This window comes from Triturus cristatus, chromosome 8 (assembly GCF_964204655.1).
Source record: "Triturus cristatus chromosome 8, aTriCri1.1, whole genome shotgun sequence".
Classification (NCBI taxonomy): Eukaryota; Metazoa; Chordata; class Amphibia; order Caudata; family Salamandridae; genus Triturus; species Triturus cristatus.
This window is the reverse complement of record NC_140591.1, coordinates 538,870,096-538,884,061: the sequence shown is the minus strand read 5'-3', so window position 1 is coordinate 538,884,061 and position 13,966 is coordinate 538,870,096.

Sequence of the window (13,966 nt, the reverse complement as noted above, 5' to 3'; positions counted from 1 at the left end):
ATTGCCCTGGAAAATAACTACTTTCTGTATAAAGATACCTACTATTTACAGATCAAGGGAGTTTCCATGGACGCATGCTTTGCACGAAATTTTGCCATTCTGTATGTACATCATCTCGAGAGCACACTGATCCTCACTGACCTCAACCCTTTCAGAAATAATATCACCTTCTGGCGTCGCTACATTGACGACATCCTCCTTATCTGGACAGGCGACAAAACCTCTTTGCCCCACTTCATCGATTGGTTACACAATAGCCAACAACATCTCAAATTCACAGCGGACCCCAAAGAAGATAATCTTCCATTCCTAGACCTCACCTTACGAATTGAAGATGATAAAATTGGCACTTCACTATACAGAAAACCCACAGAGCGTAACACCTTGCTACTCTACTCTAGTAACCACCCACGTGGTCTACGTGACGGTCTTCCATTTGGACAATTTCTGCGGATCCGTCGCAATTGCAAATAGCGCAGAGATTTCTTCAAGGAGGCAGCAATACTCACTGCCAAACTCGTGGCCCGCGGCTATCCCAGGAAATTAGTCAACAGGGCAAGAAAACGAGCATGGTATAACCACCGTGATACCTTGCTTACCCCCAAAGAAAAAAGGACAAATACTCGCATCCCATTTGTGTCCACCTTCTCACCTTCCAGCAATAAACTAGCCAAGATTATCAAATCCAACTGGAACATTCTTGCTCCACTCGCCATTTTCAATGAACCACCTCTTTTCTCTTACCTCAGGGGCAAAAACATAGCGGACCATCTGGTGCATGCAATCACCTGGCCCACTGCACTAAGCATATCAGAATCACTCCCGAACTCATGGAAACTACCGCCGGTGCACGGCCATTATAGATGCCAAAGATGCGCAGCATGCTCCTCTACAACCAACACAAAGACGTTTGAACACAATGGGTTGAAATTTGACCTACATTCCTTCACCAACTGTAGATCTCAGAACGTTATCTACATAATAAAATGCCCCTGCGATAAAATATACATTGGCCAAACCACCCAGATGGTAAAGGACCTCATCCTACAACATCGCAGCCGCATTAGATGTGGAGTCCTAACAGCCCCCCTGGTCTCCCACTTCAAAGAAAAGAATCACAGCGAAGCCGAGTTCACCTGGCTGGTAATTGACAAACCGTCCATCCCACTAAGAGGCGGTGATACCCAAAGACTCCTAAATAGGTGCGAATGCCGTTGGATCTCCCGCTTTAACTCCATTGAGCAGGGCCTGAACTCCCTTGATGAATGGAACTCTACCCTTGCATGATTGTGATCCTTTGCATGATTGTGATCTACTGGTCTGCCTTCTTTACAGCTGATACGTTCTCTATCCTTGCTTATTTAATTTGTACTTTGTACGTATTAATTTTTCCCTCCCCCTGTACCCAAACCCCCCCCCTACCCCACCCTTCCCCCCCCCCAACCCCCAAACCCCCCCCCCCCCGGTTCACCCCAAAGTATACGTTTAGTATTTAATTTGTTGATTTTTCTTTCTGTCTTCGCTTTTTACCCTAAAGTATACTGGTCACATTCAATTATAAATTTGCTGATTGTTCTTTTTGTTATTTATACATTTTCATCCCATTCCCTTCCCCTTCCCTCCCCCCCCCAAATATGTCTACCCATGGTGTATTATCAGGAATACTGCCTTTCATTTGCCCATTGCTCTATTGAAACGATTGTATTGTAATTATTGTGAATTTTGCATAAGCTGTTATCCGTCCTAAATTGGCTTGCGTTGGGTCTATGGATATGACCATATTGTTTCCATTGTTTTCCCTTCAAATGTCATCCTTTTACTCCTCCTCTTTCCACTCGAGCGATACACGCGCTATTTGCGGGCTATTTCACCACCGGTTGCCATGACTCCTTCTCCGTTCTATTGGTGACCTTTCCGCTTCACTCCCCTTTCAGCACCCCCCAGCCTATCATCCCCCAGCACCCATCCACGCGCGTCCTGCCGTCTGCTCCTTCCCGTGGATTGGTTGACGCTCCTCGTGACCCGGAAGCACTGACCACATAAACTCTCGCCAGTGCTCTTCCGTCTTCACTCTCTGCCTGATTCATACCGGCACGCCCCTCTTCACGGACCCCCTCTCGGTGATTTACTCGCCTCGCCTAAATGTAAGTAAGTTCTCCTCGCGCTCCCCTTTTTTTCTCCCCGGAACCGTCCATCTGGCCCGTTTCTAACCTCCCCTTTCCTTTCCAGCTTCCTCATTGATTGCTCTCCGCCTCCCTCCCGAAGTAAGTGTGTCTCCCTTACTCCCTTTCTTTCCCACTGTTCCCCCCTGCCCTTTCCTCACTCCTTGTCCTTTGTCCCCTTCTAGCGTGAACTACCACGGACCCTTCTAACCTCACGTGGTCCAGCGTTGCCGTTTTGTTCGGCTCGCCCTTTCCGAACGAGTACGTTTTTTGTCCCTCCTCCTTTCCTGTTGTCTCCCTCCCCGCGTTCTACCTGGCCTTTTCCTCACCACCAGCTTTCTTCCCCCGTCTAGTTTGGACTTCCCCGGACCCGTCTGACTCCACACGGGGTCCAGCTTTGCCGATTCACCCGGCTCGCCCTTTCCGTGCGAGTAAGTTCTCTGTCCCTCTCCTAGTGTTTTGCCCACTGTCACTTCCCGTTCTCTCCCGGCCTTCCCACTTCCCCCACCGTGGCACTCCTTCCCACCCCTGCTACCATCACCTCGCGCGATCTCAAATTCTTTTCACTCCGTTATCGGGCACTTGCATAATTCCACCACACTGCTCACCATTCCTTGGCCCCGGTCTCTAGTTACTCTACCTCTGCCTACTCGGGCATGCCCCACTTTACTCTTGCGCTGTTGTGATACCCGCTCTCGCCTTCACCACTCGACCGATCACTGTTCCTTGGCCTATGGCCATACATTAGACCCGTACCTACGACCACTACACGTCGCCGTGCTCACCACCATTTGTACAACTGTCCCCTTTTCTCCCTCTTTTTGGTCCAGCTTTTGAGAATTGTTTTCCTTTACCCTAGCACTGTTCAAAATATGTGTGACCAGTCCTGATGATGGCCTTGAGTGTTACGGGCCGAAACGCCGTCGACTTCAACAGCGTTACTGTTGGCGCATTTACAAACATGGGCATTTGCTTTACTGTCCTTTGAAATCTCATACATTTACTGTGTAAATGCCCTAACTTTGGCATATTCAAAGTACCATTGTTCTCCTTGTTGCGCCGTTTCACCGCTGTATATACCACTTTATGTGTCACTTGCGCCGTCACAAACTCCACGAGCATTTGTGCACAGTATTCTTTCAGGTACACTTTCACTAAGTGTCACGCAGTGCTTTTTAAACCTATATGATATGTACATATGACGCAATATGTTCATCATGTGTTGAAAATACAACTCTTTCCTACTAACTTGGTCTCCTGTTGTCCTCTCTGTATGGATTCATTCCTCTGATACTGTAATATACAGCTCACCTTTGAATAACTTGTCCTTCCATTGAATTCCACGTTGAGACATTGTTGTCTGATATCATGTACTGCCCCAGTCTCACTGTGGTTTATGGGCTACCTCCTGTGGTCTGATACTGCCAAGTTTCAAAGTGGTGCTGAGAGCGTGGCGAGGTGAGGTATAATTCTGCCACAGTAATTGGCCATTCCCAGAAAACTCCAGACCTCCGACTGGGTCTGAGGTATTGCCGCCGCTCTAATGGCTTCTACTTTAGCAGGATCAACTTGCAAACCTTTCACCGAGAACTTATATCCAAAAAACTCCACTTCATTGGCATAGAATTTGCACTTGGCCTTATGCAAAGTCAGTCCTTGCTCTACTAGTCTCCTCAAGGTAGCCCTGGATCGAGTGTGGCGATCTTCCAGAGAGTTAGAGAAGATTAGAATGTTATCACTGACATTTAGCACACCCACCAATCCTGAGAGGGCCTCTCTCACCGCATCTTGGAACACCTCCGCTGCCGAGGAAACTCCAAAACTGAGACGTTTGAATCGTCGGAGTTCCACATGCGTTGAAAAGGGGGTCATGCATCTACTTTTCTCTGCCACCACCAGCTGATGGTATCCTGAATTCAGACCCACCTTCGAGAACCACTCGGCTGTGTTGATGTCGGCTATGATTTCGTCGATGGTGGGTGTAATGTGTCTCTTCGGATCGCTTTATTCGGCAGCCTCATGTCCACACAGAGGCGGATCGCCCCAGGCTGTTTGGGTTTTGGCGCGATCACCAACGTTGACACCCACGGTGTTGGCCCCGATACCTTCTCAATTACTCCATCCTTCTCTAGCAGCTCCAGCTCAGCCTCAACGAGGGGACGTAGATGAAACGGCATCCTCCTGTGCCTCAGGGCCACGGGCTTGACAGTGTCATCAATATGGAGCTGTACTTCGACACCCTTCATGCATCCTAAACCCCGAAACAGCTCCGGTAACTCAGCCAGGATGCCTGCAGCCTGCGACTGATGGATGTGTCTTGCAAACATTACCAGTCCCAGGTATTCCGCCGAGTAACTAATATGGATCCAGCCTGATCACAGGTGACATGGAACCTTGTGTGTATCGACCGGTCTCTGTGCCTGACATCCACCTCTATCACGCCTTGAAGAGGTATAGGCACATTGCCTCCATAGGTGAATATCTTGGCCTTTGTCCTTAGCATAGTCGGTTTGGGTACCAATGCTTCATATTGATCTGCATCGAGGATATTAACCGATGCGCCAGTGTCAATCAAGGCCTTCACGTTGTTATCTCCGATCCATATCTGGCACACGGGCGGAGGCCTCCTATTTATGTTGATGCCCTGTATATTTGACACTACGAAGACTTCATCATCTTCTTCGTCGTACGTGAGGTGCATTTTCTGGCACTGACAGTCCATATCCTCCACCTCTTGCACCGTCTTTGCACTCTGCTGATACTTTGAGCGCCTGTTGCGTCCCGATCTGGCGTGGGCTGATCCCATGCACACCTTCGCGAAATGCCTATAGTGGTTACATTTCAGGCACTGCTGGCCCTGTGCTGAGCATCCTCTCTGGGAGTGGCTCGCCATACCACAGTTCCTGCACCCTGGCTTCCCTTGACGATCACTAGCACATCCAGAGCCGGCTCTTCCTTGATTGTATGCCTTCTTGATAGCCTCCACTCATTCCTCCTTTATCGGCATTGGGTAAATTGGTTGTGGGGTAGCAGACCATAGCGCCAATGCCAATTCCATTTCTCTAGCCCTCACATCAGCCAATTCATGGCACCTTCCTAGGATGAGGATGTCATCCAGAGATATTCCTGATTGGCGCAGTATTAACTTGCATAGTTCCCATGACTTGCATCCCACAATCAGTTGTGCTCTGGTTTCCAATGGACGGTCAATTCCCAAGCAGGAACTCGCCAACTTTCTCAAACGAGCGAAAAACATGTCTATGGACCCATCATTCCCCCTGCTTCGCCTGGCGTAGCTTCAAATGTTCGAAATCCGGGTTGACCTGTGGGTCAAAGTGCCTATCCAGCGCCCTCACGGCCTCGTCATAGTCGTTGCCATCCCCTGTGTCGGGCAGATCTTGGAAAAGGTTGTAGAGTTCATCACCGCCGATCAGCAGCATGGTTGAGCGCTTGACAGCATTGTCCGTCTCCCTGTTGGTCACAAAGTAATTCTTCAACTGGCCGATCCATTTCCGCCACCTAGGTGCTGCTGTGGCTGGGTCTGTCAAATTTCTGAAAGACAGGAGTGCTTTCATCGCCATGCGTGAACTGGGAGGTCTCCCAGCTGCACCGTCCTCCTGCGCAGCCACCTGGGCCTGTGGCGTGGTCTTAGTGGAACAACTCTGCTCCCTTCCAGCCGTCCACACCTGCACCCTCGTGCTTCTGCCCCACTGCCTCTCTGTAACACTCCCTCTTCCTCTGTTTGCACCACACCAACACTCTTGGTGCTCAGGATAGGCAGTACACTCCCTCCAGCTGGCTGCTTAACTGTAGTGTTTGGGCACCGAGGATGCACCTCTCCTGCTGCCCAACGGTGTCACTGGCTTCTCTCCAGGGACACTTGTGCCTTCCCCCATCGCTGCAGCAAGGCCTGGGCAACCCCTTCTCGCGCGTCTTGGCCACACGCGGCTCTCCAGACAGCTGGATGTCTTCCTCGCATGCGCGTGTTTCGCGGATGGCCCACAGCCCTCGTAGCCACCCACAACACATGGAAACTTGCCTCTCACCGGCTGCTCACTCCCCAGATCTTCCGCTCCCTTCATGCTGCCTTGCTGCCATCACAGAATTTTGTATTCTTTTGTAATTTTTATCAAATATATAGCAAGCAGCTGCTGATCCCTTTGTTTAAGGCTTCGGCCATTACTGATTTTAAGGTGGCATTCAGGGATATTGTTATGCTCAACGGGGAAAATGTAATCCTCCATGCCAGTAACTTTTTAAGACTTGCTGTTCGCTCCCGCGCCTCTATGAGCACAGTATAAACAGTTTTGATTGCATGCCCGATATCTTAATCTTTTACGGGCCGCAAAATTTTATTATATGGATTTTATCGTATTATGTTTTGTGTCAAAATGTTTGCATTTTAATATTTTGTGCTGCTATATTCAAGTTCATACTGTTACTACCCCTGGTTTAATTATCTAAATTACAGGCCCATGATGAATTTCTTGCATTGATCTTCTTTTTGCACTATGTATACATTTTTATGTATTTATAGTCATGAGTCTATCGTACTAATTGTTTTTAACTTTGTATTTATGCATGCATCAATTTAATGTTGTGCTGGTATTCTTAATTGGTACTTTTATGGATATTTTTTGTATCCGAATAAAGAATGAATTGAATTGAATTAAATTGAAAAAGAAAAAACACAGCATGGCACAGTTCTTTCTTGCACATGGCTCACAAACATTACTTTGGCAAGCGAGAATTTGCGTCCCCTAGCTGAACTGTTGGGTGCCTCCCGGCGAGATTTCTCAATGCAGGCACTCGCGACAGGTTGCAACTGAATGCGTTGGGAAAGCGGCTGCGCAAGTAGAAAAGCTATTGGCGTGGCAGAAAGAAGCTGCACCTTCTGGTGCATTGTCTGATGCCGTTCGTGGAGCAAGCTACCAGTGCTAAAAATCCTGACCGTCCTTCTTCTTAGATAACCCCTATGTTGTACTTCTTGCGCCTGCACATGCGCACTTGCAAGACAAAAAATGTAGGGGTTATCGGTGAAAAAGGACGGCAAGGAGGAGAAAGGAGAGCGGCCATGGCAAGGAGGAGGCAGCCTTAGAAGTTAAGTGCCTTTTTAATTACTTTATAACAACTCTTGTGGGGTGGAGGGGCCGGCTAACTACACTCCGCCATGGAGTTGTAGTTTTGCCTAAACTTCGCATTCGCAATTGAATGTCGAGTAGGCAAAACTACGTAAACTATGCTGGCGGAGCGTAGTTACCCTCCCGGGCTTAGTATTTTCTTGCTTAGCCATCCTGTGTGCCTCTGCTGGATTATGGATTGACTGTCTACCTTTGGAGTGACAGGGGCTGGGGATGAGCAGTCACTGCAGACGGCCACTGGGTGGGGTTGAGGTGCGTCCTGCCTTTCCTGGAAGAGTCAGGGCAGGGCTGAATAGACCTGGGCTGCATTTAGAGTAGGGGGAGGAAATTTCCTTTCACCTGGGACTGGTCTGCCTTACACAATACTTTCTCCACCTCCTACCAGGAAGCTAGGCCAGAAAGGACAGAACTGGTTTTTGCTGAGCACAGACACAAGAGAACAAAGGAATTGTGACTATAAAAAGAGGAACCTTTGCAAAGAAGAAGAGCTGGAGAAACTGAAGGATAAGTACTGACCCTTTGCTGTTTGCTGTCTGGGGTTGGCCTGCAGTAGCTGTTTCTGCCAAGGAAAGAACAAGAACTTTGCATGTGCTGTGTCCCCTTCTTGAGGAAGATCTCCAAGGGCTTGAGATTACTGTATTGTGGATTTGTGTTGTTTTGGTCTTGTTAGGTATAGATAAAGATTACTTATTTCTAACACAATGTGATAATTCTTCAAAGTGCTATGTAACTAATACAACAAATACAAATCAGTTAACATTCTTCCTATTGAGGAGAGGAAGGATTAAAGATTAGGGGCCATATTATCACGAATGGCGATGACATTATCGCCGCTTTAGCGGCAGGAAACTGACGCTAAATAAGGGGCTTGATAATATGCCCTAGAGAATTCCAATAGAAGCCCAGGTTTGTGGTCCTTCACACCAGAACCTGGGCTTCTAATGGAATTCTCTAGGGCAGATTATCAAGCCCTTTATCGCCGCTTTAGCGACAGTTTCCTGCCGCTAAAGCAGCGATAATGTTATTGTTGTACTTGATAATATGGCCCATAGTGTCCTACTAGTGATTTCAGTCAATGAAAGAGGATTCAGTGAGCACTTGCATAATGTAAATGCACTCCTGTTTGTGGAAAAGGTGGGGCAGGAGTGTCTACCCTTCCTTGGAATGCTTGGTATGCAGCTAGTTTCCAGTTGTTCGAGGTGGGAATAAGCTTGCGAAGAAGAACATTAATGCCGCATTTTGTGTGATATGTTTTGGTGATTAGGGCCAAATGTCATGGTTGTGATATTCAGGGGTTACTGCAGGAGATAGGGTGGGTTGTGAGGTGGTGACTGGGTAGGGGGTCATGGGGGCCTAAAACATGTGGCGCAGGACATAGAGGACACAACCACTTCTCCATTCGTCTGTGCCGCCAGGTCACGTGCCCCTGACATCACCTTTAATTAATTCCCTGGTCCACGCCTGGCCCAGGGAGTTGTGTGCTACAAATTGTGGTAGAGGCCGTGTGGCTCACTACATGCCATCTAACCAATGTGTGAACAAAACAACAAACTAAAACAATGAACTAACGTATCAAACGGGCATGGCCCCAAAGAGAAAAGTTTGTAGCCAGACAGCTGCTGTTCCCAGCTCGTGAGTCCTTCAACACACAAAGTCCTTCAGTCTAGTGCTGGGTTGTGGGTTGCTTCTTAGCTGGTACTGCTGCCCTCCTCTTGGTTTAATGCTCTCCTCTGGTCCTATCTCTGTTCCGTCACTTGTCAGAGTTTCTGGTTCCTCACTCTGTTCCACGCCCGATGCTGGCTCAGGCTGAATGGGGATTGCTGGATTCTGTTGGCTCTGGCTCCTTGCAGTTTCACTCATCTCTTCTACCTCCGGCATAGCTGCCGGAGCAGGAACCTTCTTGAACCAAACTGCTTTCCGCACCAACTGGTACGAGACTCTTTTTGCTGGTGATCATTGTACCTTTCACGTGAGTCACTTCCCACAGCTCTCGTTCAAACGGTGTCCGAAATTTAGAACCCGGGTGGCGATCCTTAACAACAACATAATCTCCCCGACAGATCCACGTGGGTCTGGCTCTCCGCTTCTGACTTGCCTTGTCATTAGAAAGTTGTCTTTTGTCTTGAGTCCGCACGGGGTCTATTTCGTCAAGCAACCATTCCTCACTGGTGGGAATTACATCCCTCACAGCCCGCTGCATAAGTAGGTCACCGGGTTGTACAGTGTGGAGTTTGGCGATAGGCTTGCAGAAACCGGTGTAAACACCCTTCAAGGCTTTCGGCCTGATCCACTCCAATTCTCAGTGCTTTGTTGAGAGTCCTCATGAACCTCCCCACATCCCCTTTGGCTTGAGGCCATTAGGGAGTTATTCAGCGGTGGCGGATGTTACTCAAGACCATGTATTCTCAGAATTACTGTCCTTGGAATGGAGGGCCATTATCTGTGTGTATTACTGTGGGCATTCCCAGGAGTGCGAACGTCTTCTCTAGTACGGGCTTGATGCTCTCAAATGCGGTCAACGCCATCGCCTCCACCACTGGAAATTTGAAATGACTGTCTACCATTACCACTGTGTGTCTTCCTTCCGGAAAACTGCCAAAATCAAGACTGATGTGTAATGCTGGGTGCTTCAGTAATGATCTGCGCGGGGGTGCTTCAGCCCCGGTGATAGATACGCATGGCATCCTCGGACCTTTTCTTCTACCTTGCGATCCATCCCTGAAAACCAAGCTTTTGCCCTTAGTCACGCCTTGGTTTTCTCGACTCCTTGATGGCCTTGGTGGGCCAGATCCACTCCTCTTCCACAGTTTGGCCGGAATTACCATCTTGGCACCCTGGAGCAGGACACCCTCACATCCTTCGCTTAGTTCCTCGCGACACCTCCACAGCCCTTGTCGGTACTCTTTCTCAGCTTCGGTGAATCCGCCGGACCCCTGAACGAATAGCTTCCACTGACGGTTGTGTAATGCTTGTGTCACGGCTTGCAGACACCCATCCTCTTTGGTCTCTCCTTGGATCTCTTCCACCGACAGGGCTCGCAGGCCAGCCTCTTCCACCATTTGCTTCATGAATGACTCCGTGCCTTCATCGACTTCACCCCAGGTCCCAGGGCTAATTGCCAACGGGTGTCTTGATAGATAGTCGGCCGGGTTGTTGACCCCTGGGCGATATACAACGTCAAATTTGTAGTGTTGGATTTGCACTGCCCACCGTTCAATCTGGGGTGGCCCACCTCGAGCAGTGCCCACCGACCAACGGCGCCAAAGGCTTGTGGTCCGTGACCATGGTGAAGGTATGGCCACACAAGTAAATGTCGAAGTGCTGACAGGCCCAATGAATAGCTAATGTCTCGCGTTCAATTTGGGTATACCTGGTCTCCACAGCGGTTAACACCCGAGCAGCACGGCCCCTAGACCCACAGGGCTGGCATCTACCACAAGCTCTGTGGCTTGTCCAGGCTTGAAGTATGCCACTGTGGCTCCATGCAGCAATGCTTTCTTGATGTCATTGAACACTTTACCCTCTTCGCTGGACCACTGCCAACATACATCCTTCTTTGTCAAGTTTCAAAGTGGTGCTGAGAGCAAGGCGAGGTGAGGTATAATTCTGCCACAGTAATTGGCCATTCCCAGAAAACTCCAGACCTCCGACTGGGTCTGAGGTATTGCCACCGCTCTAATGGCTTCTACTTTAGCAGGATCAACTTGCAAACCTTTCACCGAGAACTTATATCCAAAAAACTCCACTTCATTGACATAGAATTTGCACTTGGCCTTATGCAAAGTCAGTCCTTGCTCTACTAGTCTCCTCAAGGTAGCCCTGAGTCGAGCGTGGCGATCTTCCAGAGAGTTAGAGATGATTAGAATGTCATCACTGACATTTAGCACACCCACCAATCCTGAGAGGGCCTCTCTCACCGCATCTTGGAACACCTCCGCCGCCGAGGAAACTCCAAAACTGAGACGTTTGAATCGTCGGAGTCCCACAAGCGTTGAAAAGGGGGTTATGCATCTACTTTTCTCTGCCACCACCAGCTGATGGTATCCTGAATTCAGACCCACCTTCGAGAACCACTGGGCTGTGTTGATGTCGGCTGTGATTTCGTTGATGGTGGGTGTAATGTGTCTCTTTGGATCGCTTTATTCGGCAGCCTCATGTCCACACAGAGGCGGATCGCCCCAGGCTGTTTGGGTTTTGGTGCGATCACCAATGTTGACACCCACGGTGTTGGCCCCGATACCTTCTCAATTACTCCATCCTTCTCTAGCAGCTCCAGCTCAGCCTCAACGAGGGGACGTAGATGAAACAGCATCCTCCTGTGCCTCAGGGCCATGGGCTTGACAGTGTCATCAATATGGAGCTGTACTTCGACACCCTTCATGCATCCTAAACCCCGAAACAGCTCCGGTAACTCAGCCAGGATGCCTGCAGCCTGCGACTGATGGATGTGTCTTGCAAACATTGCCAGTGCCAGGTATTCCGCCGAGTAACTAATATGGATCCAGCCTGATCACAGGTGACATGGAACCTTGTGTGTATCGGCCGGTCTCTGTGCCTGACATCCACCTCTATCATGCCTTGAAGAGGTATAGGCACATTGCCTCCATAGGTGAATATCTTGGCCTTTGTCCTTAGCATAGTCGGTTTGGGTACCAATGCTTCATATTGATCTGCATCGAGGATATTAACCGATGCGCCAGTGTCAATCAAGGCCTTCACGTTGTTATATCCGATCCATATCTGGCACACGGGCGGAGGCCTCCTATTTATGTTGATGCCCCGTATATTTGACACTACGAAGACTTCATAATCTTCTTCGTCGTATGTGAGGTGCATTTTCTGGCACTGACAGTCCATATCCTCCACCTCTTGCACCGTCTTTGGACTCTGCTGATTCTTTGAGCGCCTGTTGCGTCCCGAACCGGCGTGGGCTGATCCCATGCACACCTTCGCGAAATGCCCATAGTGGTTACATTTCAGGTACTGCCGGCCCTGTGCTGAACATCCTCTCTGGGAGTGGCTCGCCATACCACAGTTCCTACACCCTGGCTTCCCTTGACGATCACTAGCACCTCCAGAGCTGGCTCCTGCTTGATTGTATGCCTTCCTGATAGCCTCCACTTGTTCCTCCTTTATCGGCATCTGGTAAATGGGTTTTGGGGTAGCAGACCATAGCGCCAATGCCAATTCCATGTCTCTAGCCGTCACATCAGCCAATTCATGGCACCTTCCTAGGATGAGGATGTCATCCAGAGATATTCCTGATTGGCGCAGTATTAACTTGCATAGTTCCCATGACTTGCATCCCACAATCAGTTGTGCTCTGGTTTCAAATGGACGGTCAATTCCCAAGCAGGAACTCACCAACTTTCTCAAACGCGCGAAAAACATGTCTATGGACTCATCATTCCCCCTGCTTCACCTGGCGTAGCTTCAAATGTTCGAAATCCGGGTTGACCTGTGGGTCAAAGTGCCTATCCAGCGCCCTCACGGCCTTGTCATAGTCGTTGCCATCCCCTGTGTCGGGCAGATCTTGGAACAGGTTGTAGAGTTCATCACCGCCGATCAGCAGCATGGTTGAGCGCTTGACCGCATTGTCCGTCTCCCTGTTGGCCAAAAAGTAATTCTTCAACTGGCCGATCCATTTCCCCCACCTAGGTGCTGCCGTGGCTGGGTCTGCCAAATTTCTGAAAGACAGGAGTGCTTTCATCGCCATGCGTGAACTGGGAGGTCTCCCAGCTGCACCGTCCTCCTGCCCAGCCGCCTGGGCCTGTGGCGTGGTCATAGTGGAACAACTCTGCTCCCTTCCAGCCGTCCACACCTGCACCCTCGTGCTTCTGCCCCACTGCCTCTCTGTAACACTCCCTCTTCCTCTGTTTGCACCACACCAACACTCTTGGTGCTCAGGATAGGCAGTACACTCCCTCCAGCTGGCTGCTCAACTGTAGTCTTTGGGCACCGAGGATGCACCTCTCCTGCTGCCCAACGGTGTCACTGGCTTCTGTCCAGGGACCCTTGTGCCTTCCCTCATCGCTGCAGCAAGGCCTGTGCAACCCCTTCGCGCGCGTCTTGGCCACACACGGCTCTCCAGACAGCTGGATGTCTTCCTCGCATGCGCGTGTTTCGCGGACGGCCCGCATCCCTCGTAGCCACCCGCAACACATGGAAACTTGCCTCTCACCGGCTGCTCACTCCCCAGATCTTCTGCTACCTTCATGCTGCCTTGCTGCCATCACAGCAGGTTGGGGTCAGCACCGCACGGCTCAGCGCTCACTTTCACCGGCAGCGACACTCACCCTGCGCTCCCTCAATGCCATTCCTTGTTGCGAGGTGCGAGGTGCGAGAGCGTTGGGCAATCGCCACCCTTGTCGCCAATGTGACCTTTGGGGCTTACTGCAGGTGATAAGGTGGGTTGTGAGGTGATGACTGGGTAGGGGACCATAGGGGGCCTAACACATGCGGTGCAGGACATAGAGGACATGACCACTTCTCCGCTTGTCTGTGCCGCCAGGTCACGTGCCCCTGACGTCACCTTTATTTATACTCCCTGTTCCGTGCCCGGCCCAGGGAGTTGTGTGCCACAAATTGTGGTAGAGGCCATGTGGCTCACTACAATGGTAAGTTAGCTAGGTACGTTTTGACCCTGCAACTTACGATCTGTCA